The sequence below is a fragment of the Serinus canaria genome, chromosome 4 (genome assembly GCF_022539315.1).
Source record: "Serinus canaria isolate serCan28SL12 chromosome 4, serCan2020, whole genome shotgun sequence".
Lineage (NCBI taxonomy): Eukaryota > Metazoa > Chordata > Aves > Passeriformes > Fringillidae > Serinus > Serinus canaria.
Genome location: NC_066317.1, coordinates 2,782,209 through 2,809,830, shown reverse-complemented (window position 1 = coordinate 2,809,830; position 27,622 = coordinate 2,782,209). Strand labels below are relative to the sequence as shown.

Below are 27,622 nucleotides of genomic sequence, written 5' to 3'. Positions count from 1 at the left end.
TCAGAAATCCACTATCTTACTTCATTAAACCAACAAATACAATCAATTCTTATCTGATTTACAGTTTTTATGCACAGAAAAATGATTTTACCTTTATGCCAAATGGAGTTGAAATGTAGCTCACATAATAAGAAATGTCTCTGCCTCAGTGTGTAAGTGCCACTAATCACAATCAGAGCCCACAGTTCACTGGATTGAGGCTCTGATCACTCTCTGGCTGGCACCTTACAGGAATGGAATGCATATGCATGTTTTCATAAACAGTGCTGAGCATTAGCACCGTGCCTGTTTGTAGCTAAACACCCACCTCGTTTTAATCAAAATGGGAAATCAAAGGCATGGCTGGAATGCCAGCATGGAACAAATAGTATTAGGAGGCCAAGTGTTTGCCAGCAATACATTATTAGTTACTGCCTCTCCTCTCAAACATCCCCCAGGTCTGTAACAGCTGTCCTATGCATGCTGAAATGTGTATCTTAAAAATGTCATAGGCAAGAATCACTTCAGACTTGAAATGCAGAGCCAGAACTTGCTAGCTGTAGGTATGTAAGCAAATTAACACATTTTCAGAAGTAATGCATCTTCTAATTTAAAGGGATGGATGTACTGCTGAATCTATGGCTCCTTATTACAACACAGAGTCCATGAAAAGAGCTCTCACCCAACTGCTCTGCAGTCCATCAATAATTCTGCCAGAACCACTAAACACTACATTGCCCATGGAGTCCCTCTGTCCCAGTTATTTGCATCATCATTTTGAAGTAAAACTACCTGGGGCAGGGTGTTGGGTCATTTTTCCCACACTGACCCTAGCCCCCTGTGCTTAGAGTGTGGGGAACAAGGAAAGTTTTAAAATCCTAAAGCAGTAGATGAAAAGAATTGAACATTTTCTCTGAGTGATTTAGTTACTGAGATGCTGCAAAGAGATGAGTGGCAGAGGAGAGTTTTCTGACATGTCCTCTCCCTGTGGCAGATGTGCTTTGCCAAGAGCAGGGTGAAGCCGCCTCAGCCCTCTGGAGGTGACCTCCAGGCTCAGCCAAGGGAAGGAGGCACTTTCCTGAGGAGGAGCTCCAACACAGCTGAGCTCACCATCTGCCATAGCTCTGAGAGCCCCCAGTGAGTGTGCATGGCCAGCCTGATTTCAGGGGCTTCTCTCAGTGCTGGCTGTGCTGAGCTCCTCCTGCAGCAGCCAAAGGCAGCACTTGGCTGCTGCTCCCATGGCCGTGGGACACAGCCCAGGCACAGCTTGGCTGTCTCCTTGCCTGTGGGAAACCCGAGCCAGCCCGCACAGGCTCTGAGTGCTGATGCCAGGGCTGCCCCCCAAACACCAGGCATGCTGCAGCCTAGGCCCTGTCTGAGATTCTCTGCTGAGATGAATGATTCACAGCAAACCCCAGTCATGCTCCAGGTTCTGCTGATGCACAGCCCTCCCCTCTCTCCCATACTGATGGGGGAAAGGGCCCTGCCCGTGGCTGCTGCTGTGAGGGCTCTGCATTTCTGCAACATCAGCTGCACCTCTGCAGAGGCACATGGCAGCTGCCTGAAGGAACAACTCCCCCACAGATGCACTGCCAGCATTCCTGCTCTATGTGGGCACAGGTCAGACACCAGTGAGGCACTGTTATCAGCACACTCAGCATTATGTCATTTGCTAGACAAGTTATTTTTGAGCTTTTAGGACCCAACATTTGCAGTTATACAGTAGGCTTTTCTCTGTAAGGAATGGCAGGACCCTGGACAGATGCCTGGAATGCCATGGGACACTCACAGAGGAATCAATCTCTTTTTGAGCCCCTCAAGCTAGAGCAGTAACTCTGCTAGCTGTCAGGAAATAACAGCCCTCTTCTCTCTCTCTCTCTGAAACAAAACATCTGATCTTGATCATAAAATCTGTGCCCTATGCCATTAATAGAAGCAAAAAAAAATTAAAAATCCAGGAAACAGTTGATAGCTGGGAAAGAACAGAACCACAACTCTTTGTGGCATCTAAGAATAGTTTCTGTTCTCTCTATGATGCAAGAACAACAGGGAAAGGATAAAAAACACTGGTATCAAAGGATTTTTCTTGTCAGAAAGGCTGCATTATTGTCCTTACTAAAGGACTTCAAAGTGGGTTTGATTCATCTAGACAGTTCAGTGATATCTGTACCTGTCACACCTATGGACTTTTTCCAGCTCATACATTTTTTATCAGCAGGTAAATTGTTGCTATGTTTTCCAGGAGTTCCCAAACACTAAACTGCTGTTTCTAGAATCAGAGATCCTTTTATACGTGACACAAGAGGTTGGATTTCCACTAGTTCTAAGAAACCTGCCCAATTACACTGCAATATACTATGAAACCATCTTCATAAAGATGGAATTAATAAAGATATCAGATGAATACATAGACAAAGCCTGACTTCCAGAACCAGTCCATTTAAGAAGATATTTCTCCTAGGCAAGGAGATTTTTCAGCCTGATTCACTGTCAGAGCATTTTCCTGTAAGATTTTTATGTTAACTTCATGCACAACTGAGTGCACAATTCATAGGTCAAAACTCTTAGATATTTTCTTACGTGCTGCTTTTCCCCTTTGCCCCTGTTACACTGTGGCACTGCAGATGAAAAAAAAAAGAGTTTGCATGTGTTTTCACTAAGATGAAGGGTTATTTCCTGCCCATCTCCCCACTGAAAGCCCAGTTGTAGGTAGGGATGTCTGCCCCTGCCTAATCTTTCCAGAGTGGGAAAGCCACTTCACTTGTACACTTAGGAGACCATAGCAAAATATTGCAAAAAAAAAAAAAAAAAAAAAAAAAAAGAAAAAAAAAAAAAAAAGTAAGTTGCAAAACCCCAAGTATTCATTCTGTGACCAGGTGAGAAGCTCTCATTAGCAGTTGCAGTGCTCTTACAGAGAAAAATGGCATTTTGAAATTACAGCCCACGTGCTTTCTTCAAAGCAAAGAGCCAAGGGCACAAAGAAAACTCCTCTATGAATCATGAACTCCCGTTAGTGCAGTGTGCTTTGTGTTCAGAGGTTTGGCTGAAAAGGTGAAAAAAATCACCTCCTTTGGTGCAGCTGTATTAGCACAGTGCCAGAAAAGTCGAAAGAAACTGCTAGGTGGCCTAATTGTAGGCAAACCTTGCTTAAATGAGAGTTTACTATGTGTTTTTAGGTATTACCTGTAGATATTCCTTTCAAATGTGTTTTCTCTAGAAAGCATTTTGCCCTCAGAATGATGCGAGACCATTTATCCGTGAGTTTCAGGCCTATCACATGAAATTAAGCACCACAATGCTCAGTAATTAGAGACCTCACCCTGGAAAATGGATAATGACAGAGTCCTTGAAATCAATGAAGGTTAAAGCTACCTGTTTATAACAACACCTCTATAAACCCAAAATAAGATGTTGATTAGGATATTATGTCAGCCACATAACAATTCTATTTAATGCTGTAGGCAGAGTTTATTTTGAGCACTGCATGATTTCACAGACTGATCCAGCAAAGAACCCCCCTACTTTGCAAAGACACAAATATTGTGCTTTGTTCCAACTTGTCCCATGTCCATACACTTCTCACAGGTAATCATTTAGGGACATAAAGGACACGTGAGGGATCCCTGAAAAGAAATGTCTGCAGAAAATCAACAATCCCAATAGGATTGTGTAAATGAGCCATAGGTCAGCCAAAGCTCAGGCACAAGTTCCCAATAAAAGAGCTACAAATTGTGTTTAGGTCAGTTTAGGACCCAGGGCCTGTTAAAGCAAATTGATGTGGTGCTCTTCCCTTGCCCTGCCCACCTGAGAGGCTGCCTGGCAGGTGGCACATGTCCCACCCTGGAAACATTCCAGGCTGGGCAGAGTTCTGAGCACCCTTCTTTGGCTGCAGGTGTTCCTGCTCAGTGCAGGGAGCTGCTCCAGGTGCTCTTTAATGGTCCCTTCCAACCCAAACCATTCTGTGACTCTGTGACCTTCCCAAGGGATTACATGGGTAAACAGAAACTATTCCTTGGCCTTTTTCTCATGAATTCTCATTATTAAGTAATTACAGCTTTTGGAAATATGTTGGTTTAAGCTATGCTTTTAACAGAAGATTTATAAATATTTTATGATTTTGCTTTCATACAAGAATTTTAATCTCACAGGCAATAAAGTTCTCCAAAATGATCTGTACAACCTCATATTTACCCCTGAGCAAGAACTCTCACACAGGCAGTGCCTAATGCAAGGTAAGCCCACACTCTTAATTTCTCTGTTTTCATTATTCCTGCAGTTAAACCTTGAATGTGCCCTTAAAATGTTAGGAAAGATAAGACTTCCTTAAAAGCTGATGCATTCTGTTCATAATGAGTTAAAGATTTCAGGGGAGGTGGAATTGTTTTAGTCCTCCTCAGACCTTACAAGCATTTGGGTGTTTGCAACAAGATGTGTTTTGTTTTCCTGGTCAAGAGCTGAACAAGAAGATTATGAGGGAGGAGAAAAGAATATCTGACCTTTTCTAAACACTGCAATTTTTGTCACCTGAAATCAGATCTACCTTCCATTACATCCACACAGCACTGTCAGTATGTACATGACTGGAAAGATGAGCTCTAAATCCTTCTGAGAAGTTCAAGTCCACAGGTTTGCAATAGATCTTCCTTTGTGCTCTTTTGTCTTTAAATTTGCTCTCACAAAGAATCCATGAACTATAGGATTTGATTTCTTATTTCTCACTCCTGGCTGCATTCAGCTTTTGGTGTCCAGACACCAATCTAATTTTGGTGGCTGTGAATCGTTTCTTTGACTGAAAAGAAAATCACAGGAGAATTTCACTGTATTGCCCTGTCTCCTAATGAACAAAGACAGTGCTGCTCTACAAAGTTCCAGATTTCAAAGGACCAAGGTTTTCAGTTAATAGTCCATATTGGGCAGTCAGAGACTTCCTTCTGGCAGTGCCAATAACCTTAAACACTGCAGATCTCTAAACTGTGGAACCTGTCAGCTGAGAGCTTGCTCTACACTAACTGTTGAAAAGTGGTAGATGACAATACTTTCAGCTCAGCCTAACTCTGTTATTAAGTCTTGTTAATGATTTTTAAGCCAAGGCTCATCTGGGATTCTAAAGTGAATGGAACTCAACACTTGCAGCTGGACAAGAGGGTGTCTACACTCAGAGACTAAGTAACCAAGAAATTATTTTTCAGGCATCCTGTGTGGAAGGTTATACTATTTAAATAAGAGCTTTAGGCCCAGACAAATAAAATAAGACACATCTGTTATTTTTTCCTCTTAGCCTTAGTATCTGGTAATAATAAGATTCTTTCCTTCAACTGAGTCAAAGCAGCAGGCTTGTTTCTTGTGGTTTTCCTGCTTTTGCTGGAAGGTAAGTTAGCAGCATCAATTGTATTAGTGTTTCTGTCAACACCCACATTAAATATGTTTCTGTCTAGGAGACATCACATTCCAGCCTACTCTGGACATCTAAATTTATCAATCTTTCATCACATCCATATTGAAATCCAGCTACCACCTGGATTCCTGTAGGGTTTACTTTGCGAAATGCTCAGAATATTTCTATTCCAAATATCAAATTAAAAATTATCTGAAGTTTATATTTAGGCAGGACAGCCAGTAAACCACAGACACTTTTTCTTCCATCTTTCTGCTTTTTTGTAGTGTCAGAGCAAATTCCCATAACCCAAATCAGAATTTGGTACATGCTGTGCTTTTTTGGTATTCCTTTAACCTGCATTTCTTTTCCCTTATTTTACAAGTTCAGAATGCCTTAGTGGCATTGCCACTAAGCCCTTTGCACTCTTTTCCATGTCCTGTGAAATTTAGAAATGGATATGTGAATTTCAGCAGGGTTTCCTGGGATTTTCCTATTGTATTGACTGGAAAGCTTAGGACAACAATTTCAGCTGAGGACTCAATTCCCTGATGTCCATGCAGCCTCTGCTCTGCCTCACAGCCTTATTTATTGTAGGGCAAAACACACTGGGTTTATGAGCTTCTAGGTGAGATTGAACTCAGTACCCACAGAAATGCTTTTTTTTTTTTCTCTCAAAGTTATTCACACGCTTCAGAGTGATTCTTGTTACTAATTTTACTCAGAAGGTCTCACAGGTTGAATTTTTCTCATCTTCCATTATTACAACTAGAACACAAACATCACAGCTCGTATTTCAAGGGGCATTTTCATATGGGCAGGGCACTTTCTTCTGGCAAACAGTCCCAGATTCTACTGAAACAACCTCATCTCATCACTGAGAAATGCTCTGTGCCTTCCTTTGGAGTACAGCCTTATTTATGGATCTACAAGCACAGGAGCCTTCATACAAAATTGCATTAACCCCTGCAGAACATGTTTGTTGGCACTGAGATCAACGGCTTCAGTCAAGTGCCCCTTGACAAAAACAATCAATCAGAGACATGAACCAGTGAGGCAGATACTTCAGCGTTCTCCAAGGGAGAAAATTAAATACATACATATATAGATGTGTATATATAACTTGGAAGTCTTAAAAGTGTATTTGCATTTGAGTTTTGTGAGCTCCAGATTTCAGCCATGGTTCTTGTTTTGTCTTTGTGTCCTTTTTTAAAGAACACTGCAGGATCAGATTTCTTCTTTTCCTGCAGGTGCCCAGTTATGTTCAGACCCTGCTGTGTGGGCTTTAGGGAGCAAATGTGTATCACACAGCCCCTACAGCCATCTGGGGTCTGCTCTTTGCAGCTCACAAGAGGCTGTTACTGCTTCTGTTCTAGCTCACTGCAGCTGCCATTTACCCTTCTACTGGAACCAAGTTCTCACTCCTCTGATCCAGCCACAGCTGCTAACCACAATTATCTACAGACTCCACATCCAGCTCCAAAAGGGAAATATTGCTGCATACAGTTCTGTTTGCTGATTCCTTCCAGTTTTTTCTAAGACAAGACACTCTTTGATTCAGGCCAGGGAAAGCCATGACAGGCTGGAAATGAAGGTGGAAATTCTGTAAGCCTATTAAAATCCTAGCTGAATGCAAAATTTAGCACAGGCTTAGCAGTAAACATTTAAGTGGCCTTGTTTTGCTGAACTGGGGTCTAAAGCTCCCTACTTATAATGGACAACATAATTCAACTTTACACTCAGGAGCACTGTGAGTGAGCTAATGCAGAATCAATGGTAAAACCTAATGGAAAGTGAGAAGATTTGAAGTTTCACTTTTTCTTTTCTTTGAAAAGAACCATGCCCTTTCAGTGCTGTTTTTCCCTCAGTCCTCCCCACCTACCATGGCATACCCATAAATGCACATTTAAGAATGCTAATTAAGAACATATTCAAAGCAAGAGCAGTAAAAGGGTGGACACAGAAAAAGGGTTCAAGCACCAAAGAGCAAATTAATACCCATAAAGAAGAAACAAAGACAGGAGAGAGAAAATGAGAAGGAGAGAAAAGAAGAGAGTTTGCTCTGTGCTAGTAAATAAGCTGAAAATTACATTCCCAGATGGATACCAATAGCCTTTTCTGTCAGCGGAACACCAGGATTACTGCCACATGATTGAATATTATATATATTTCTTGAAGTTTACAGGACTTTATGTAAGCATCTAGCAAAATAATTAAGGAGTCACTCCGAGCTTCCCTCATAAAAGTGCTGTGGTATCTGGTTTTGTAGAATAATAGGGTATTAAAGCATCCATGGAAATGCCCATTTAGCTGCTAAATGGATGTGTGCAGCCCTAAGTGTGGATACAAATTCTCCAGGAGCAGCTTTTCAGCTGCCATTTCAGGTGATGCTTGATAACAGCACCCTGTGGCTGGGCAGAAGCACAATTGCCTGAACAGATGTGGGACACTGACTACAATTTTCCTTTTGTTCAAGTCAAGGACCAAAATTTCTGGTGTAAAAAAAATTACTGCAGGTAACCAAAACATCTAAATCATTGTAAACAACACAGCTACTGCTCAGAAATTCTGATGACAAGTAGTCTTTCAATTATCTTTGAACACTTGCTCTGAAGTTCTGTTCATGCACACAGGTATTTGTATTCAAGGATGTCGATTGCTACCATGGGATGAGACTGCTGGATCACCTGGTTATCAGCATTAGGGTAATGAAAATAGAAAAAAGTGGTGGGAAGAAAGCACAGCCCCATTTGATCCTATTTCATTTCAACTCTTTTCTGAACAAGCCTGTCCAAAAGAGTGATGTGCTGAATTTAGCCACCTGCTTAATCCAAGGGATTTCATCTCAGTTTTTGTTTCACATGAGATTTGGAGGTGGGAGGTGGCATTTTGTTATGAGAGCCTGGCAAAACACCTACAAGCAAAGGATAATATGCAGTGTACAAAGAGTGACTCCTTGTTCTTGCTCACCAGAGTCAGTAAGGGGCACTTAAAAAACATCATTGTTACCTGAAATGCCTTTGTAGTCTCCACAACAATTTCACAGTGCCCATCAAAAATTTATTAGCTAGAACAAGATGAAATGGAAGGTTAAAAGTGAGTGCATTACCTATAACAGATTATGAATATGACCAAGGTAATTTTTATGCACTTTTAGGGACTTATTCAGAAGAGACTAATTATGAGAGGCACTGCCACCAGAAAACACATGAGCAGAACAGGATGCTGTAACAGGTTTTAAAATGTGTCCAAGAAAACACTGAAGGTTTGGATTAGCATTTTCCTAATTGCTGGAGCTGTGAACTGCCAGGCACCCCTCCCACCTAGCTCTCTGTGCCTCAAGCTGTTTAAAATACTGGTTCATCCAAAATAACAGCATTGGCTGAGTTGAAGCTGCATCCTCAGCTGGAATTAAAGCTGGAGCTCCTCCTACACCAGAGGAGTTTTACTGTAGTCCCAGTTTCTCTGGGAAAAAATGGATGAATAAATTGCCTTTAGGGCAAGGACACCTACAGGCTGAGCAAAGCAACAGACCTTACTGCCTCCTGCTGCAGCTAACTGACCCCAGAACAAGCTTCCTAAGGAATGCCAAGCCAAAGGAGAGAGACCTGCCAATGAAAGCACAGCTCTCCTTACTGACACTCAGCATTTCCCCACTGCTTTGACACGTTCTAGCTCATTTTACAGGAACTGACACTGCCTGCAGCAAGGGATGGCTTTGAGTCCCACAGGTATTGATGCTGGGGAAGCCTTTCCCAAGTGCTGAGTGTTCATTTCTTGAAAACCTGCTACTTGGAAAGTGCTCCAAGTTGAGGAGCCAAAACCACACCTGTCTTAAAACATCAGGTTTGTCATGGTGAATGGCAGAAACAAAGCTTTTCTAATCTTTACAAGGATTTTTTCCCTGTTGTATACCAAGCCTGGCTTTGGAGAGCCTGTAGAACACAGAAACCAGCTAAAAACCAAGCCCTGATTTACTCCATCTGTAAGCTGTGCTAAATCACACACTGAGAAAACACAGCATCTCTAGTATTTCCAGGCTGCTTTAAAGTTAGATATTTAATATTCTGTCTTATTTGTTGGATAAAACTTTTAATTTCTTGGCTTCTTTATTCACGAGCAACCAACATTTGACATGAGGAACATTTTGATGGAACATTTGGTGCTCTCAATATAGGTTGCCTCTTGATTGTATGCAAGTCCTTAGAAAATCAGAGCCATGGTGCTTGCATTCACAATTCCAAGTTTAATTGCTGTAACTGTTCTGCAATTGTTGCTTTAAAGGCTCTGGTTTGACTAATGCTCATAGTCCCACAAATGAACTAATACAGTTGAAACACAAAAGACTTTGGTGATGGAGGATGAGAGACAAAAGCTCTCTCCATCAATTTTCATGACAGGTTTCTGTAATCCAAGTCCAAGGGTCACATGCACCAGGGCTGGCACAGGAAATCCCCTCCCACAGCTCCAAGGACAGACTCATCTCCCCTGCAGTGCACTCCCTGCACTTTCCCCTAACTCTGTTTGCCACTTGTGAGCACCTTTTGCTCAGACAGGGAAGGCACCAACTGATCTGTCCTTTGCCACTGGAAGCTGCTCTGTCTCATGGCTGGGACAGCAGCAGCTTCTCTTCTTAACAGCTTTCCAACACTGTTTCCACCATTTTTCCATCTACCTTTCCTCCATTTTGAGATTTCCAGTACAGACAGGACTCCTGTTAGCTACCAGAAATATCATAAAATAATTTTGCTGGATGGCAATCAACCACACTTCTCTCACCTGTCACTCTTCAAGCAGGCAAGTAAAGCAGAAGTATTTGGAATAGAGATCCCTTATTTTTATTTTCTTTTTTCCCCCCTTTCTCTTCATTGTGTTTTATTGATAGGCGAAAGGCTAATTTAGTCTCAAGAGTGCTCTGTGTTCACCCCAACTATTTCACTTCAATAAATAACCTTGCTGTGAATACATTTTAATTAGTGATTTCATAGTTGGAATTGTGCAATTGTAATACAGTAGGCGTGAGGAGCTATTGAAATAGTATAAAAAGGCATAATTATTTTCAAAAGCTCTGTGGGAATAACACAGGTAAAAAAATCCCCTGCTGGCACCTGTTTTCTGTGTCCAATGTATCATTAGCACCTCACATTCTCTCTGTGTTCATCAAAGGGTAGACTACAGGTGCTGCAGGATGCTCCCACAGTGCTGGAGATTTTTCCTTCTTTGTTTGCTGCTCCTTGCTGAGGTCATTATAATGAAGACAAGATTTTTACTTCATTTGACAAGTTTGTTCTAATTGACTGAAAGATATTACAAAGAAAAATGGGAACAAAACCCAGAGATTGAGAAGGATTTTCCTGACTCTCTGGGCCTGGCCTGGGATTCTTTCATGCAATGTGGAATAAGTGAAGTAGGGCCTAAGAATAAAAAAATCAAACCCCTGTCATACGTGTTACTGCTGAAGGCAGGCTGGCAAGGGCTTTGAGGAGGGAGCAGAAGAAAAATCTTGAAAGAAGCATCAGCTCATTTCAGATCTGAACTCGAACTTGCAAGCAAGATGCTGGGCTAGAGAAACTTGGTATAAAATGAAGGGTCTTGACAATGTCTGGGATGGATTAGATCAGGCACTGGTTACCTTTACTAGGATGCAGCTCAGTTAATTTGGCCATTGCTCTCAAGACACACCCTGTGGCACAGAAGAACAAGAGTGATAAAGGCCAGCTGGATTTTTAAAACAGGCTGCATTTGATTTACATGCTCCCTTGAAGGCCCTTTTTGTCTTCTATACAAAATTATCATGCTTAAGAAAACTGCCAGAACTTCACTGGCATGTCAGTGAAAACAAGAAAGTTGTTCTTAAAATGTAGCAATTTACACCTACTTAGAGTGACTACAGCTAAGGAACAGTACGTATGAGCTGTCATATCTGCTCCCTTCAACTCCCTCGCCTGTGGCTGTGGCCATCCTGGCAAGATTCCTGCCCTGCACGCAGTCTGAGGGAGTGGGCTGCTTTCAGCTCCTCGTGTGCTGGCATCTGAGCCAGCTCTGCCAGTCCTGGCCAGAGCAGCCTGTCAGCGGGGACTCAGCAGCACTCAGTCCCCTGCAGAGAGGGGAGCCACGGGGTGTGCCCAGGCTGCCCCCCCTTTCTGGGAAAGCTGGGAAAACAATGCTGGTTATTCCCACTCTACCTCTGTTCCCATCTCTCTTTGGTTTTGGACAGTAAATCCCAGAATTAAGGGAGGAAGTAGCTGCAAAGCTTGAATACAGTCCCTGTCTGAGCTCAGCCCTATCCCTCACACAGCCACCAGAGGCTCAGTGGGCTCTTGGGCACGATGGCATTCCCAAGAGGGAAGTCTGCTGCCCATGCAGTCACATATGCCTCTGCAGAGGGAGTGTGGCAGTCCTGAGCTCTGTTCTCCCCTGGGCCTGGAAGTGGCAGCTGCCACTTAATGGAGTGTGGCAGCACCGAGTACAATGCAGCTGACTCTGCTCGTGGCTGTTTGTCAGAGATTCTGTGTTCACTGCTCTGCTCAAGTACCTAGCCATGGCTAATAGGGAGAGAAAAGCTGATCGTCTCAGAACCAAATTCCTAGGAAAAGCAGTGAAATGACTCCACTGGAAACTTTGCTAATTCGGAAAATGAGACTTTTCAAATCCTGTAAAAGAAATAGATTACAAAAGCAATTCACTGATCCTGCCATGCCTTTGAATGTGTATCTCACTGCAAAGGCTGACAGTACCTCTGCTTCTCCTCTTGCAATGCAGACCTGGCCTCTGCCTTATTCATCTCTCATTGGTGTTCAATTGTTCCACTATTTCTCCTGCTAGCTCTTAAATTTCTCCAATCTTAAACATCAGCTGAGAGGAACAGGACTGACATGGGAGGAGCTTGCTTGTGAGTGACCTTCTCAGCACAGCACAGCAGCATCCCTCCCTGGCAGCAGACTGCTGCTAATTAATTACCTGTGCATGGCTCTAGGCAGGAAGGTGCTTTCATCAAGAGCACCAATCAAACAGGGGTCTTGTTTGCAGAGAAACCTAAGGGTAAATTATGTTCAGTTGTCATGGGATCACCTGCCTGAATCCATCAATACTAAGGGCTTTGGAAGAGGAGGAGGAGGTTGAAAGATGGGGACTGGGAGTTTAGAAAGCAGTCAGGTCACCTGAAATGCAGCAGCCCTAAAACCTGGGGTCAAAAGCAGGGGAAAAGCCAAAAATTAAAAAATAGTCCCAAATAAGAATATTTAGTCAGTGACACAAGAAATTAAGACTGAGTGTATTTGCCTGTGCTTTTCTATAGAATGCTTGGGAAGAAGTCTGAGCAGCCTGCACAGACTTGAAAGGAACATGTAATAAAGTAACTCAACAGCAGAGAGTTTAAAAACTCGAGAGGGATGGATGAAGAGCTAAGGACCTTGCCAACTCTGTATTGGGTGCTTTCTTGGCTGAGTTCTAAAAGGGAAGAGAAGCACGTTGAAGTTGCAAAGTGGAATAAACTCCCATCTGTTTTGTACAGATAAAGCTCCCAAAATGTTGTGTATCTCTGAGGAAATCAAAGCACAAAACAAAGTTCTCCTGGGAAAAATAAAGACCGAAATCAAGAAATAAACAGAAAAATTTATCCCCACCTGCTGCCTTGCAGTTGGTGGAAACTGAGCATCTTGGATGAATCTCTCTGCCCTGGACAAATAATTGCTGTTTACCATCCTGGGGGAAGGCCAGGAAAGCAGGGGAGATCATAATCCTCAGAGCATTCCCTTCCTATTCATGAAGTGTCCTCAACAAAGCTGTGACCACTTAGAACCCCTGATGAGATGCCTCCCCTGGTGACCAAAGCTCAGCTTTTCCCAGATATGGCAATCTTAAAAAGAGGAGAGCAAGGAAATTGCCCACTCCATTTATACTGCTGAAGTCTGAGTGAGAACAGGTACTTCCAGCTGCTCAAGAAAAGGCAGAGGGATGCACCACATGCTCTCCACCACCTTCTCTGCTGCATTGGGCTCTCTGTGCACATCAGCAAGAAAAGAGGCTAAGTTTTATTCTTTCCTGATGTTCCAGAGAGGAGCAAGTAGCCAGGATTGCACACCAGTCTCACTGAGATTGCACTCTGCTTCTACAGGACAACCACCCCCTTCTCCTTGTACTTTCTGAATGGAAGAATGAGATGTGGGTGCTGTGTGGTTGAACAGAGAGACAACACTGCTGAGACACTCAATATTAGCACTACACTTTTTGGGTCTCCAAATTAGGATGCTATAAAAGAATGCAGTCCCTGCCTTAGCCAATGTAAAGGGAACCTTTTTGCATATTTTTGATATGTGATCTTATCAGCAGACAGCTTTTTCCTTTCAGTAAAATAAATCCTTGTAATTCCACAGTACAGAAATCTGACAGTACAGAAAGGAATCTTTATGATGGCTGAAAGTCTCTGCACAGCACACAGGGCAGCTTAGAATAATTATTTATTACTGGTGTTACCATTCCTGAGCCTTTAATGCACTTGTGGCCAGTGGGCAGAAAATGAGCAATCCCTGGCGACAACAGCAGAAATGCACTTCTTCCCATGGCAACTAACTTTTTCAGGTTTTTGTCAGGTTGTAATATTTTTCCCCTCCATACAAGGGTATTAAAATAAAAACTTTGGATATATAAATCAGAGTAGGGTGAGTTCACTCCGGTGCCAAGAGGGAGCCAAATGAATCCTGGGGATGTTAAAGCTGAGAGGGGCCTCCTAGATCATCTTGGTGTGCCTCCCTTCCCCTGGCCATGAACAGCTGCTGCTGTCACTGGAGCAGAATCCTAAACAGCCCAGGGATGGGGAAGGAATGCCAGGCTCTCCCCTCCAGCTGCTCATCAGTGCATTAACATTTTCTACAAGCTATTTACTACAACAAACTACTTCCTATTTACTATTTACTTTTCTATACCTCTCTATTTTCTCCTGTACCTTATCAACTACTCACATCCTCACCTCCACAGTCACAGTGAACTTTCTCTACCTAGGTTATTGTCAGGCTGACATTCCCTCAAGAAGGCCTTTTTCTCCTAAAGCATAAAAACAACTTTCTTTGTTCTGGTTTCCCTCCATTACATCTTTTAAATACCCAATAATTCCTTAGCATCTTTAGAGTCATTACAGTGAAGGTATTTATAGACAAGCACATCCCTCCCTCTCTGCTCCAGTATGGAGGCACAGAAGTGACAGCCATGTGACAAACAGCCAAGCTGAGGAACCACGTGGGAGCCTTTAAGAGCCACGAAGAGGAATTATCAATCCCCAGTGCCACCATGTGTGTACACACACAGGTGTGCCAAGGCAGAAACAAAGAGAGCAGGGATTTGCTGCATGACTGATATTCCTCCTCCAGGAATGGCTCTCCTAAGGTGCTTTCAGAGCAGTCAGATGGATCTCTTGGTATGCAATTTCATCTATTGCCACTTCACAGAAACAATCACTCTGGGGGTGAAATAAGTCACATGAGGGGATCCCATCCATCTTTTTGCCATTAGGCCCTGCAGAATGATGCCTCATGTTTTCTGCATTTAGCTGCCCAAGCCTTAAACAAGAGGCTCTCCTTGCTTGCCTGCATTAGCACCTGAGGTTTAGCCATGCCATTCTTCCCTACTGGCTGGACCAGGAGCAGAGACCTGCCAGTGCCCAGCAGGAGCTTCATCCCCTATCCCTCTAGGTCTCCTCCAGCTGCAGCACCCAAGTTATCCACCATCACTTCCCTTAGGTGGAATTCATCATCCACTCGTGGCCCTCCTTCCTCCTGGTGTCATGGTACCTGTGTTTTCCTTAAAAGGGCTGCTGCAGATGTGATCTTGAAAGAAATCTACCACAACATTTTACACTCACAGCTGACTGCATTTCCTGGTTTTCCAAAGGGGAAACTCTCTTTGCCATGTTTCTTCTCTCACCAATCTGCTTGTTACAGCTTTTGAGTATCTTCAGACCCTTTACCTGGCATTACCTTTCTGCCTCCTGAACACCAGAATGCCTGCCTAGCAGTCTTCTGATGGATCATCTGAATGCAGGCTACTTTTTCCCATTACGGAAATATATTTCTTACTCAGAGTTTAACCCATTTCCATGGACTTAAAAGAGTATAACAGCAAGTGCTGTTATCAGTAGCGGCAACTTACACATATCCTGAAACAAACAGTGTTAATGCTGGTAGTATAAGCTTAGTAACAGATAAAATTTACCAAAAAGTATTGGAAAAACAAAATAAGTTCAGTAGGTTTGGAAGAAAAGGTTAACTACATCCTCAGAGTAATCAATTTAAGTATTGCTAAATATAAAGTTTTATCCACTATAAAAACTTCTCTGGATGGTCTCAGGTTGGATTTCAGTTTAGTTCAGGTCTGTCATTTCAAAGACTTCTTTTGCTATAGTTCAAAGCTCCATAAAGTAGGTGCAGAGATGGTAGCATAGCAACCACCACAAAGTGAGTTTAAACACTGAGAAAATGAGCTTTTAGCTTTCTAATAAGCAGAGCTTTCATATTCATATCTTCTTGCTGGCTTTGAAACACCTGTGTCTATTTCAGCTGACTTTGCTTCATTCTATCAGTACAGAAAGCTGCATGGCATTACTGAAGTACAATTAAATGAACCTGTTTTATGTGAATATTCCTTGGTCATGGACAAACAGAAAACTGAATTGTGCATGGTGAGGAACTAATTTAGTTTTTAAATTAAATTAGCATTTCCTTGAAACAGAAAAAGGGTGGTTTTTTGCATGAAGCAGAATTGGTTCCCAGAGTGGGCACAAGAATAAACCTACTTTTTCCTGCTGACTCAGGAAAACCAAATAAACCCAAACATTCACCACTGTGATTTTAAAAATCCAAAATCAGTTTTGAGGCTATACATGTGCCCTGTCTGCACAATAATGTGAGCTGTGTCAGAACAGATGAGGGACCAAGAGTTCAGAGTTTTGGCAACTTGGTGACTTTTCCTGTTCACCTGAATAGAGTTTAAAACTGTGACTGGTCTTGGATTTGCATCTTTGTTTGAAAATATCTTGGTGCCTGGAGAAGTGGATGTGAAATGCTGATTTAAAGAGCATCTCCAGCTGGTAACATCTGCATGCCCGTGCAGGCACACAGCCAGAAAAGCAGTGGATAATAATCAGTGAACACTTGTAAACTCCAATTTTGCATCTTTGTTAGGCTTGAAGCCTTTTGCCTTCTCCATTATTTTTTTAATGAGGGTGATTTTTCCTGCTGATGTATTAACTGTAGTGGACACAGAAGATCCCACGGGAGGTATCTCACACCAGGCACACCCTCCAGCCTGGATTTATCTTGGAATGAAATTATTTCTACCCCTCTGGAACCTCCCTATCCCCACACTGCAGTTGATGACAGGGGATCTTTGGTCAGTGCGTTTTCCTGTGTTCTCCCTCCTGAGCAGTCAGCCCCACAGACACACACTGGAAGACTCTAAACCTCTAACAGCCAAAACTGGTTCCAAACACACCACTGCAGATTGTGCAGCTGGATGTGATCCCCGTTAACGTGGCAATGCCAGAGGCGGCAAAGACGTGTCCAGGGCACCTGGATCCCTGTCAGTCCTACTGCGGTGCCTGGGAAAGGCAAGGGTCGGGTGGCAGGGCAGGAGATGGCTGAGCAGAGCTGGCTGCTCACACGGTGGCTCTGCCTGTGGGTGCCCTGGAGGGAGGGAGGGCTGCCAGTCCCGGCGCTGTGTGAGCGAGGCTGCAGAGCCGCCGCTCGCTGCCCTCGCCCCCGGCATTCCCCCGCGCTGGGGCCGGGGGTGCTCAGGGCCCTGGCTGCTCACACACTCACAGCCGGCAGAGCTCAGGACTCGTGGCTTTCTTGTGGCAGGGCCACGAGGCAGGTTGGAGAGCTTCTGGAGTTCCCTCAAATGAGCTTCCACCTCCAGGCTTGTGCACAATGAAAATAATTCTCTACTCTTACACCCTGCATGCAAATATGCACTTCCTCTCCTGCTTGGTCTGTACCCAGTTTTCCACAAAAAGTCAAAGTGAGAAGTTCTTCAAGAGAACCACACCACTGAGAAGCAGCAAGCTGCTACCACTTAGACATAAATCCTTAAAACTTGTAACTCCAGTCAATCTTTTGCATGACTAAACTTCTAGGATGCACTTTGCTATGCAGTTTTCCACTTCTAACCCAAACACTGTTTTCCTCTTCCAACAATAATTCTGTTGGCAGCATTTCAATAGTTCTAAAAGTGGTGTTATAATTCTTCTCACCAACACATGCAAAGCCTCTCAAATTACAGAGCTTTACAAAGAACCTAAAATTCTTACATCCAGGTTACAGGGGGATTATCCAAACCCCCGAGTTTATGTAGTTATGCAGAGCAGAGCTCTGGAGAACATACTCATGTCCTTACTCCACACCTCATTGCTGTTTGATGGGAGACAGATCCACTGCCATAATCAGTACTCCTATTTATGACTGACATCAGCTTTCAATATATGCTGCTGACTCATCTTCATTTTCCATAAACATTCTGCATTGGAATGTCATTGCCAATGACTTACTAGCAGCAAAATAACAAAAGCAATACAAAGAACAGCTGTGTTGGATAGTTATTGATTATTGAAAAATGTGTTATTAAAAATGTCAAGTGTTCATGTCATTCTAGAAAGCCTCAAATAAATTTAATAAATTTATCAGACCTCCTTTTTCACTGTTCTTTTGGGTTTAATGTATGTATTCTTGTATTCACCAATACAGGGGTGTGATGGGACATATTTCTTTTCTCTGCTGTGTTTACAGAAGCAGGAAATGTTTAATTTTTTAACCAGTGTTAAACTATATGTCTGTTGAGAACATACAAATATTGAAATCCAAGAAATTGTTGTGGAGAAATACTTCACTGTGTGCTCCATGTTCAATCAGGATCATACAGATTGATGGATACAAATGCCATGAGGTGTCATTAACTCCCTTTTAAATAACCCCTGAATGTGCGAATTAATGAGATGTAAACTCCACAGAAGCGCAGAGAAACCCACTCAGCCAAATATCACACTAGCTAAGAGCTGGAAATGGTCATTTACAGAGCATAGACCCCTACATTAACTGTGAGTTTCCTCTGATTCTTCTCTTTCATTGCATCTACTATTTTGGGACCCTGGCTAGTACAGCCAGCCACAAGCTGCTCTTTCCCACTCTCTCCAGATTCCTGAAGTAGCAGAGAGCAGAAAATGAGACATATGGCTCCAGAGAGGAGGAGGACCTGGCTGCCAGCACAGACTACCACATCGGCAACAGGAGAGCCCCTAGGGATGCATCTGGACTCCCAGGAGGGGACCTGGCTTCAGGTAAAAAACCTGGATGGAAAACTGAATTCAGATTAAAAAAAACAAAAAACACAAACTCACTCATACACCCAACTATTTGATAGCCCATATCCACATCCTGGACAAAAGTTTGGGGTTTTTTCTACTCCTTTTTGTATCTCTGGTTTCTGTTCCTGTTGGTTACTTTTCTTTCCTATTCTGTGAAGAAATCCAAGATGCCAGCAACAGGAAGCTGCTGTGAGGTTCCCTGGATCACTTCTGTTGGGAAACAGGCAGTGAAACAAGGAGTGCCACGGATTTCAATCTCCCTGACTGAGCTCCAGGGCTGAGTACAACATCTACAGTGGGGCTTGTCCTTAGTGTCACTGCTGGAATAGAGATGTAATAAAAATAATTTAACCATCTCTGTACTTCCACAGCCTAGGCAGGATAACATAGGAGAGATTTCAGGCAGTAAATAGATGTAGGAGAGAAATTTAGGATATGAACTTTTTTAAAGGGGCATGGATCTTTCAGTGTTCCAACTACCCAGGGGGGCTGAGACAGATGGAAGTCAGAGCCTTGTGCTGACAGCACAATAAAACCAGAAAAGCAAAAAAGGAAAGCATAACTATAACTGTGCCCATGTGTACCACAGGAAAGAAACACAGGATACAATCAGAAATGCAGAGGATTTCATGTACCCCAGACACATCTCTACAAACCCTGTGTCCAGGACAGACACCACAAACCTGAGTCCTTTTTCTGGCGGGTTTGCCCAAGCCCCTGTATTAAAAGAGGGCTCACACTTGCTGTGACCTGGTTCCTGAACACAACACTGTAAGCTAAAATGGGACTTTTCCCCCTACAACCTACAATAGGTAATCTACAAAACTAATTTCTTTCACGTCTAACGAGGCTCTGTTACGTGGTTTGGCGTGCACTATTGTGTGTGTTAGTCACAGCCTGGCTGAAGGGAAATGCACCATCAAATTTACTGTAACAGCAATTTTCCTTAAGGTACATCAGCACAGATGAATTGGCAGACCCCAATACACGGCTTAAAACCGTCTGTGATACAACATTGCCCTCTATGGGAGCCCATGGTGTAACAGATTTACAACAGAAACAGCACGCTGCTGCTCTCTGGTCCTATTCGTTTTTTTAGCATAGCATCTACTTTCCTAAAACAGTTCTCTTGAACATAAAAGCCTTATGCCACCAGGAGAAATCAACCTACTATCCTCTCATCACGTAATTTATTTCTTTCAAGCCTACCCTTCAAATTGTAACAGATATCTCCATTACTGGTATTTAGCTTTTATGTGATAATTTCAGTTCACAAAAGCTTTGCTCCAAGTGTGTCAGCATTTCTGTCATGCTTAAAAACAACAAATAAACAAAACTTAAACCCAAGTGCACATAAGGCAGTAGCCTCATCACTGCTATGAATAGACAAACAACATGTGGAATATTATTTCTAAAGTGCACCAAAGTCTTCAGAGAGTCAAGATACAACTCCAGAATACATTACAGATATTTTCAAATGTAACCTGCTGAACTTTAGTGCCACGAGTAAAGCAGGAATGAGCAGGATAAAGTAGTACAATGGTTAAGTATCGAGTTCTTGTTCACTTGGAGGGCTCTCTGGATTATTTCATCCATGTTTTTCTTTGCTTATTTTAATTAAGTCACCTTTGTTTTCTTTCCATGAGAAAAATATATTGTAAAAAGAAACCTCAGTCAAAAGATGGCTGGAGAGCAATCATCACTGAGCCTTGTTCACACTGAACTGTATTGCATATTCAAATGAAAAACCCAACCATTTCTTCTGCCACCATCCTGATATTTTAGCATCAGTGCTGTAAGTCTGTAAGCAATTCCTACCTCCAGCAAAGGGAATCAATAGCAGTTAGACATTAAAAGCATTTCTTTAGCTTATTAACTCTGTTCTAGCAGATGTTGCAGAAAGATTTCACATCTCTAGAGAAGGCCAGTTCAAAGAAAATATAACATCATGATCTTGATTTCCCTTGTCAGACTAGAGCATTTTCAAGTCTTTAGCCTCCCTTTTGCTGAACCCAGGTCTGTGTGGGTTTTTAAAATTTTATTTTGAAGCACAGCCTAGTCACATCAATGTAAAAAGAGACCTTAGGGCACACTTCCATTTCCTGTTTCAGGATTTCCCACCCAACTGGAGCATGAGCACAAGGCCTTGTCCTATAGCACCAGATAAAGCAGAAAACAAATTATAATAGGATGACCTAAAAAATTAAAAATTGCTAGGAGGTGAAACAAAACCCTGCGCAACAGGATCATTTATTACAGCAATTCTAGAATACCAGTTTGGGAGTGTGTCAGTAACGGATTTTTCACTTTGAGGGTTTTTAAAGTTTTAAATTATGGGATATAAAAAGCTCTGCTTGTGCGAGCTAACCTAGAAAAAAGTCATCCTTAGAATGCAATGGAAGCTTGATATCTAGATGGCAAGGACAGACGAGCAAAAACAGAAAGATAAATGTTCTTTGTAGTTCCTCCTTTGAAACTACCATTCCAGGTTTCACCTTTAATTCAGAGGTGGATTAGAGTACTAAAAGAGTCTCTGTAGACAAGTTAAAGGGGACTCCCACTGGAGCTCTGGTCTAATTAAGGTACTTTATGAATCATCCTTGTTTGACTAACTCAAAATTTCTTTTAAAAAGTAATCACTTAATACATCACATTGAGAGTTCAAGCCCCTTTGTTTTTAATAATCAAAGAAGAAATGCTTGGGTTTGAGATTTGTAAGCCATCACTTCATTTTAAGGATGTACTCTTTATGATGATTGCTTTGCCAGCAGCTGGCCTGCATTGCTCTCTGTCAGCAGCCCCCTTTCCCCTGCCCTCCCTAGCAGCCCTGCTACAGCTCAGACATGGCAGCAGAATGCTGGTGTCACACAGAGATAATTGTCCCAACCCATGGAGACCATCAGTCAGCATTCTGGTGCTGGCTTGGCTGGAGATGAGCAGGAGCTGGAATGGCTCTGCTGAAGTTCCTGCAGGGAACAGCCGAGCCCTGCCCAGCCCTGTAAGGAGCCCCTTGTAGGTGCTGTGAGCAGAGCTGAACAAAATGTACCACCACCCACACCAGCCCCTGACCAGGCTGAGCTGAGGCTGGGAGCAGATGCACAATGGGGTGACCCCACTTCTGTCTGCAGCACTGGGGACCAGAGAAATCCTGTGGTGGTCTCTGGTGAAGGAAAACCTTTTTGAGTCACCCAGCAAATGATTCCCTGAGCTTTCACAGGAAGGGGACATGGGGGTACTCCTAGATTTGGTTTTGTGACAATTTGCAATGCAGGGGGGCAGCAGCCAGCTTTTCTGGGTGAGGCAGTCAGGTGAATGGGACCTGCACCTGCTTTTAGTCTTGTTTTGGCAAGACTTTACAAAACTAGACTGACTTGCTTACCAGCAGGGAGGTCACAAGAAGAGTCATCATGGAAATAGCATGAAGGGGACACTGCTCTTAGACAGTGTCACATGCTATAGGGACAAACAAGAAACCCAAGGGGGCTGAGCAGAGCTTAAACCTGCTCACTGCTTTAGTCTCTCCTGCTACACTGAAGTGTGGCCTGGGAAAAAGCTCTTCTCTTTCCAAGCTCCAGTCCTGCCCCTTTACTTCCCAGGAGCTGTCAGCTGCTTCAGGCCAAAGCAGAACCTGGGAAGGATTCTGTCAGGAAATTGTGGGGCAGAGCCCAGAAGGCTCCATGGACACACACAGACATCCATCTCTCTCACACATCAGGAGCCCTTGGCTCAGCATCACATGCGAAATGGTGACAAAGATCAGGCTGTGGATTAAGCAAAAACCCAATTTTTGCTTTGATGGTATCTCAATAAGAGTACTTAAAACACTGCAGTTTATATTTTCATAGCTGAGTAAGCACCTAAGACATAAACCAGTAATGTAATTAGAGATATGTGGAGCAGCTCTAATGCTAGATGTAAATGAACGTGTGTTGGTTTAACAGATATTTCCACATCAGTTTCTATCAGCACACTCTAATACATCCAAAGCCATACAGGAACAAAGCCACACTAGGATATCAAGAGGAATAAAAGCATAAGATAAAGGTCATTACAGAACTGGGATGCACTGATTTGCCTTTATCATCTGTACAAGTGTGTCCAGACACAAAGAGGGGATAATAGAAGCTGGAAAATAGATTGTGTAGCTGGAGAAAGTCAGCAGTCAGGGAATCCAGCTATTTTTTCATTCTTTAATTTTACTTGAGGACTGAGCAGCATTTTTGCTGTTGATGTTGCTGCAAATCAGCACTTCATGCTTAAGTGCACCACCAGCAGCATGTTCTCCCCTGACATCTGGGAAACAAGAACAGCCCAGGACAAGGCAGGCACTGCCAGTAGAAGACATGAATGCCTTAACTGAGTTCTAATGCATAAAACTCAGCTCCAAGTGTATCCATATTTCATCCCTACATTTCTGATTCTGTAAAAACTCTAACACATTTTGAGCCAGAGCCAAAATACTCAGATGAAAAGCCCTAGCAGTTTACTGAGACATCAAGACAACAAAATAGACTTTTCTTAATGAAATATATGAATACTCAAAGAAACCCAAACCACATTCCAGTGACTTTTCTTAATGAAATATAAGAATACTCAAAGAAATCCAAACCACATTCCAGTATGCACTTCTGATGTTAAGTTCTGCATATCTCAAACTGGAGAACTAAGACTAATCTAAAACTCCTATAAGTTGTCATAGTTCCTCTGAAATCAAGGGAGGTTTTGACAATTTACCCATCTGAGGAACTGCTCTGTGTGTTTAACAAGACACACTGCTGTTTAATTAGAGGCAGGTTCAGAAGGAATCTCCACAGCTCCAGAAAAAGCTGGTTTTGCCCGGAAGAGTTATTTTTTTGTTCTCTTAAACTTATTATGAACTTCAGGGTCAAAAGCTATCTTTCTTGCAGTAAAAACCATAGACATGTCTTGAGCTGAAAGAAAAGGTTCTGTGTACTGCAGGCAGCTTTGAAGTGTGGCCATGGTGCTGTGAGGGGGATTTTGAGAGAAGTAGGGAGTGCCTATTCCAGTGTCCTCAGGGCATGACAGGTGGGGAGACTGGGAGCAGCCAGACCACAGAAACTCAACATAGGAGCAACAGAACACTGATCCAGACATTCCTGTGACAGTTTTCAGACAGTATGGAAGAGTGAACCAGGGAGATACCATGTGTTTACACACTGACTTCTGAGAGGATGTGCTTGCTCTGCAGCATATTTTGGAACATCATTTAGTGGTAGGCTTGGCAGTGCTGGGTTAATAGTTGGACTCCATAACCTTAAAGGTCCAACCTAAATGGTTCTAGAATTCTATGTTTCCAACCACAGAACTGCAGGTGTGAAGATGAATACTTTAAAATGTGTACAGACATTGCAGTGATAGGTGTGTAAGCTGCAAGATTTGGACAGAACACAGCAACACTCACTTTCACCCGACCAACAAAGCACAACAACAACCACCCACCTAAAGCAACCTCACCAAAATCCAAAAAACCCAACCACTGTCAAACCCACAGTTCAGAACCAGAAAGTCATGTTTTCCACAAAGTTTTGGGCCAAGTAATGGTAAGTTGAATCTCTAGGTTTTGTACTACCAAAGTAAGTAGAATAAGCTGTTGTGATTGCCTGCCTGTACAGGGAGGAAATAAACCACATGAGGATTAACAGCTACAGAATAATGTACACCACCCAATGCAAAATCTGTGCTGCAGGTTAAGAGCCAGAAAAACTTATATCCTGGGGCAAGGCTCTCAGCATAAGTGTGCTGCCTCATTAACAGAGTATTTTATTACTAGGCTTTCTCTTATTTTCTTGTTCCTCTCCATCCACACTTAATTTCTGTTTCTTGCTGTCCTGTTTTCTTTCTTGTCTATTTTCCCCTCAAGCAGAGCTTGAGAATTATGTCACGATCACAAGGACATTGTAGGTACCTCGAGTGCATTTGTGACCGAGCTGGAAGAGTTCAATTCTCTCTACTACCAAAAGGAGAGGGAAGTGAAAATTCAAACTGTACTCTTGTCTCCCAAGGGTTGGTGTGCTCTTTCTGCTACACAGAGTTGGAGCAATTCTGCCAACAGATTCCCACATGTTTCTCATGAGGGCAGACCCTGGCACAGTCATTCTCCTGATCCTGCACTTAAAATCAATCACCAGCAGAGCAAACAGCTCCAGAGGCAGCCCTGTGAATCCACAGCCCTGCTCCTTCATGTTGAATTCACCCAGCACAGCAGGGCTTAAGCCAAGGATTTCAGTTCAAAGAGTGACTTGAGCATCTGAATTAAAACACTCTCAACAGTTTGTGCAACCACTTGGCTGCTGGCCCACCCAGGAACATCTGCGGAGGTGGTTTCCAAGGGGCAGAGCGCAGCTCCCGCCACATCTGGAGCAGCACAGCTGTCCCTCAGCCAAACCCTCCTGCTCACAGGCACCTCTGCAGTGCTCCAAGTGCAGCCAGGAGCCAGGGACAGCCATACCAACAGCAACAAACAACTGGACGTTTTCTTTTCTCACCATCAGATAAGCAATGGAAGCTCCGGCAGTTTTTGGACAAACTGCGCCAGAAGATTTCCTTGTGTTGGGAAGAGACTGTAACCCAGTTTGGCTGTTTTACTTTGCAGCCTGACTGAAGGTCTGATGCTCACACAAGATGCAAGGAGGCACCTGCTCACCACCCAGCTGCAGTGGGATCCCCAAGCCCAGCATTCCCAACAGTCTTTGGAAAACAAATCCCAAATCCAGAGCCGGGCCATAGGTGCAAGGCATATTTAAATGATCTCTCAGCAAGTGCTTTGTAATTAGGAATTGCAGGAAATTACTCAGTGGTTTGAATCTTAATTTTCCCTCAGTTTCTAATTTAGCTAGAAGGAATCAATTAGTCCCCAGTTTGGAATCTCTACCATCTCTGAAACTGGGATATTCAAAGAGAGCAAACAGTTCTTCATGTAGAAGGTCCCAGCTGAAGGATGTAAAGGCTGAACTGCATGGAACACCATTTATTCACGCTGCTTTGGAAACACAAAAGGTTGAGCTGACCCTCCTATGATTCAAATCTGAGTTTACAGCGTCATTCATCATCTCAGAACGGGTCTGTTCCAGTCTCCTTGAACAGAACTATTTTCTCCTCACATTTGCTGCACCGAATTGGCTGAATTTCAATTCCAAGGTGTATTGTACCAAGAACAGTTTTAGAGTGAAAGATGTCAAGCTGGCAAAAATTGAAAATTAGATTGGAATGAAATCTAATTCTTTTAATATAGAAAGTATTTAGTTTTGCCTCTGTAATATAATTTGAAGTCACGTAGCAATCATGTTCCCTGGCTGTGGAGGTCGGTTTCGTCTCCAGCTGGATGAAATGAAGGATTTTAATAAGAAATTATGCAACAAATAGGTGGAACTTGTGATCACATACAGCAAGAAAATACTTTTCACCTCTGAGCACTGAATATTTGCTGGTGCCAGGGAATATTTGCTGGGTGACTCCTCCTTGATTTTGGTCGTGCACTAAAACCCACCTTTTATTGTACCAGGTGATCTTATCAGTGACCTAACAAGAGTAGGACCCAAAAACCATCCAGTGCTGGGATTTTGTTCAGCCTCTCTTTTTAGCACCTGGAGACAGTGAGAAGTGATGGGGGGCACTGGGGGCACAAGCATCCTCCTGTCAGAAAAATGATCCTGCCAACTTCTCCTTTCTCCAAGGCTTTCCGCTGCAGGCTCCAGGTGTAAAACCGGGAGCTGGAAGAGGCACTTCCCTCCCGCATTTTGGGCGGGCAGGAGGGGAGGTGGTCCAGCCGCACGATGACAGATTATGCAAATCCTCGCGGAGCACGGAATCGATCAGGGCGGCGGGAGAGGAACGCAGCTCATCTCCGAACCAGCCTCCGCCGCGGCGTCCTCGCCAAGCATCCCCCCCTCGGCCGGAATGACATCAGAGCAGCTCCGAGTCCTTGCAAGTCTGCGGGTTGAGTAGCGGCAGGAATCGGCCGCTGCTGCCAATCACAGCCCTGCGAAGCCGCCTCGCTGCTCCCGGAGATCCGCGGGAGCCGGAGGCTGACTCCGGCACTCGGGAGCGCGGCGCCGGCGGCAGGACCGCGAGCAGCGGCTCCTGGGCTGATTCCAGAGTTCTCGCAGCCTTTCTGCCGGAGCCTGGCGGCTCCCTGGCATAATCCCCGTGCCCAAGAAGGAAGCTGCGTTTGGAACGCTGTGCTGAGTAGAGGTTTGGATCGTTCCAGTTGTCTGCTCGCTCTGAAAGGACAGGCTGGGTACAAATGAGATGTGATTGTGCCGGTGGAGTTCAGTGACGGGCCGGAGCAAGAGGAGCCTTCCTGGGATGCCACTGACAGCTGCTGGCAACTGAGAACTCTGCCTGGTTCACCTGGAGCCCCGTGAAGAGCTTTGAATAGCAGGTGTCTCTATGCTGCACACCAGGAAGAGAAATTCTTCTCTAGGTAAGCTGCTCAGCTTCTCAGCCTCTGCTTCTGGGCATACATTCATACAAGCACACTGACAGTGCCTACACTCAAAGCAGGTACAAATACCCAGAGTGTGTCCAATGATCTGCCTGGAACCTATGCACACTAAGTGCTTCCAAAAGCTGCCTGGAGCCTGGCATTCCAAGGATTATTAGGAAGTTTGAGATAGTCTTTGCAATGCAAGTGCCCCTGATGCCAAGGGATGTTGTTTCTGAGGGAATCAGCTGCCTGCCTACATGTGTGAAAGACCACAGAAGGGAGAGCATGGGAAGTTAGGTGAGGGGGAAAAGGGGATACAGTTGCCTCTTTAGACTTCTCCACATCCTTTGCCTTTATTTGCTACCATCCAGTAAAGTTCAGTAGAACTACTGCACTAAAACGACCTGGTAGAAGCTTTCCATGGAGATACATTAAATATGCACCAAAGTAAGAGTAATTGTACTGTGAGGAAGCC

General features: G+C 43.5%; 1 protein-coding gene across 1 annotated transcript in view; it reads left to right on the top strand.

Moving 5' to 3' along the window:
• The window catches only part of LOC103821398 (bifunctional heparan sulfate N-deacetylase/N-sulfotransferase 4), a 112,624-nt gene that overhangs the window by 11,830 nt on the left and 73,172 nt on the right, over positions 1-27,622 (top strand). The window contains exons 2-3 of the mRNA XM_030239250.2: positions 4,128-4,211; positions 18,532-18,674. The gene's annotated coding sequence lies outside the window, so the exon portion shown is untranslated. The remainder of the gene's footprint in view (positions 1-4,127; positions 4,212-18,531; positions 18,675-27,622) is intronic.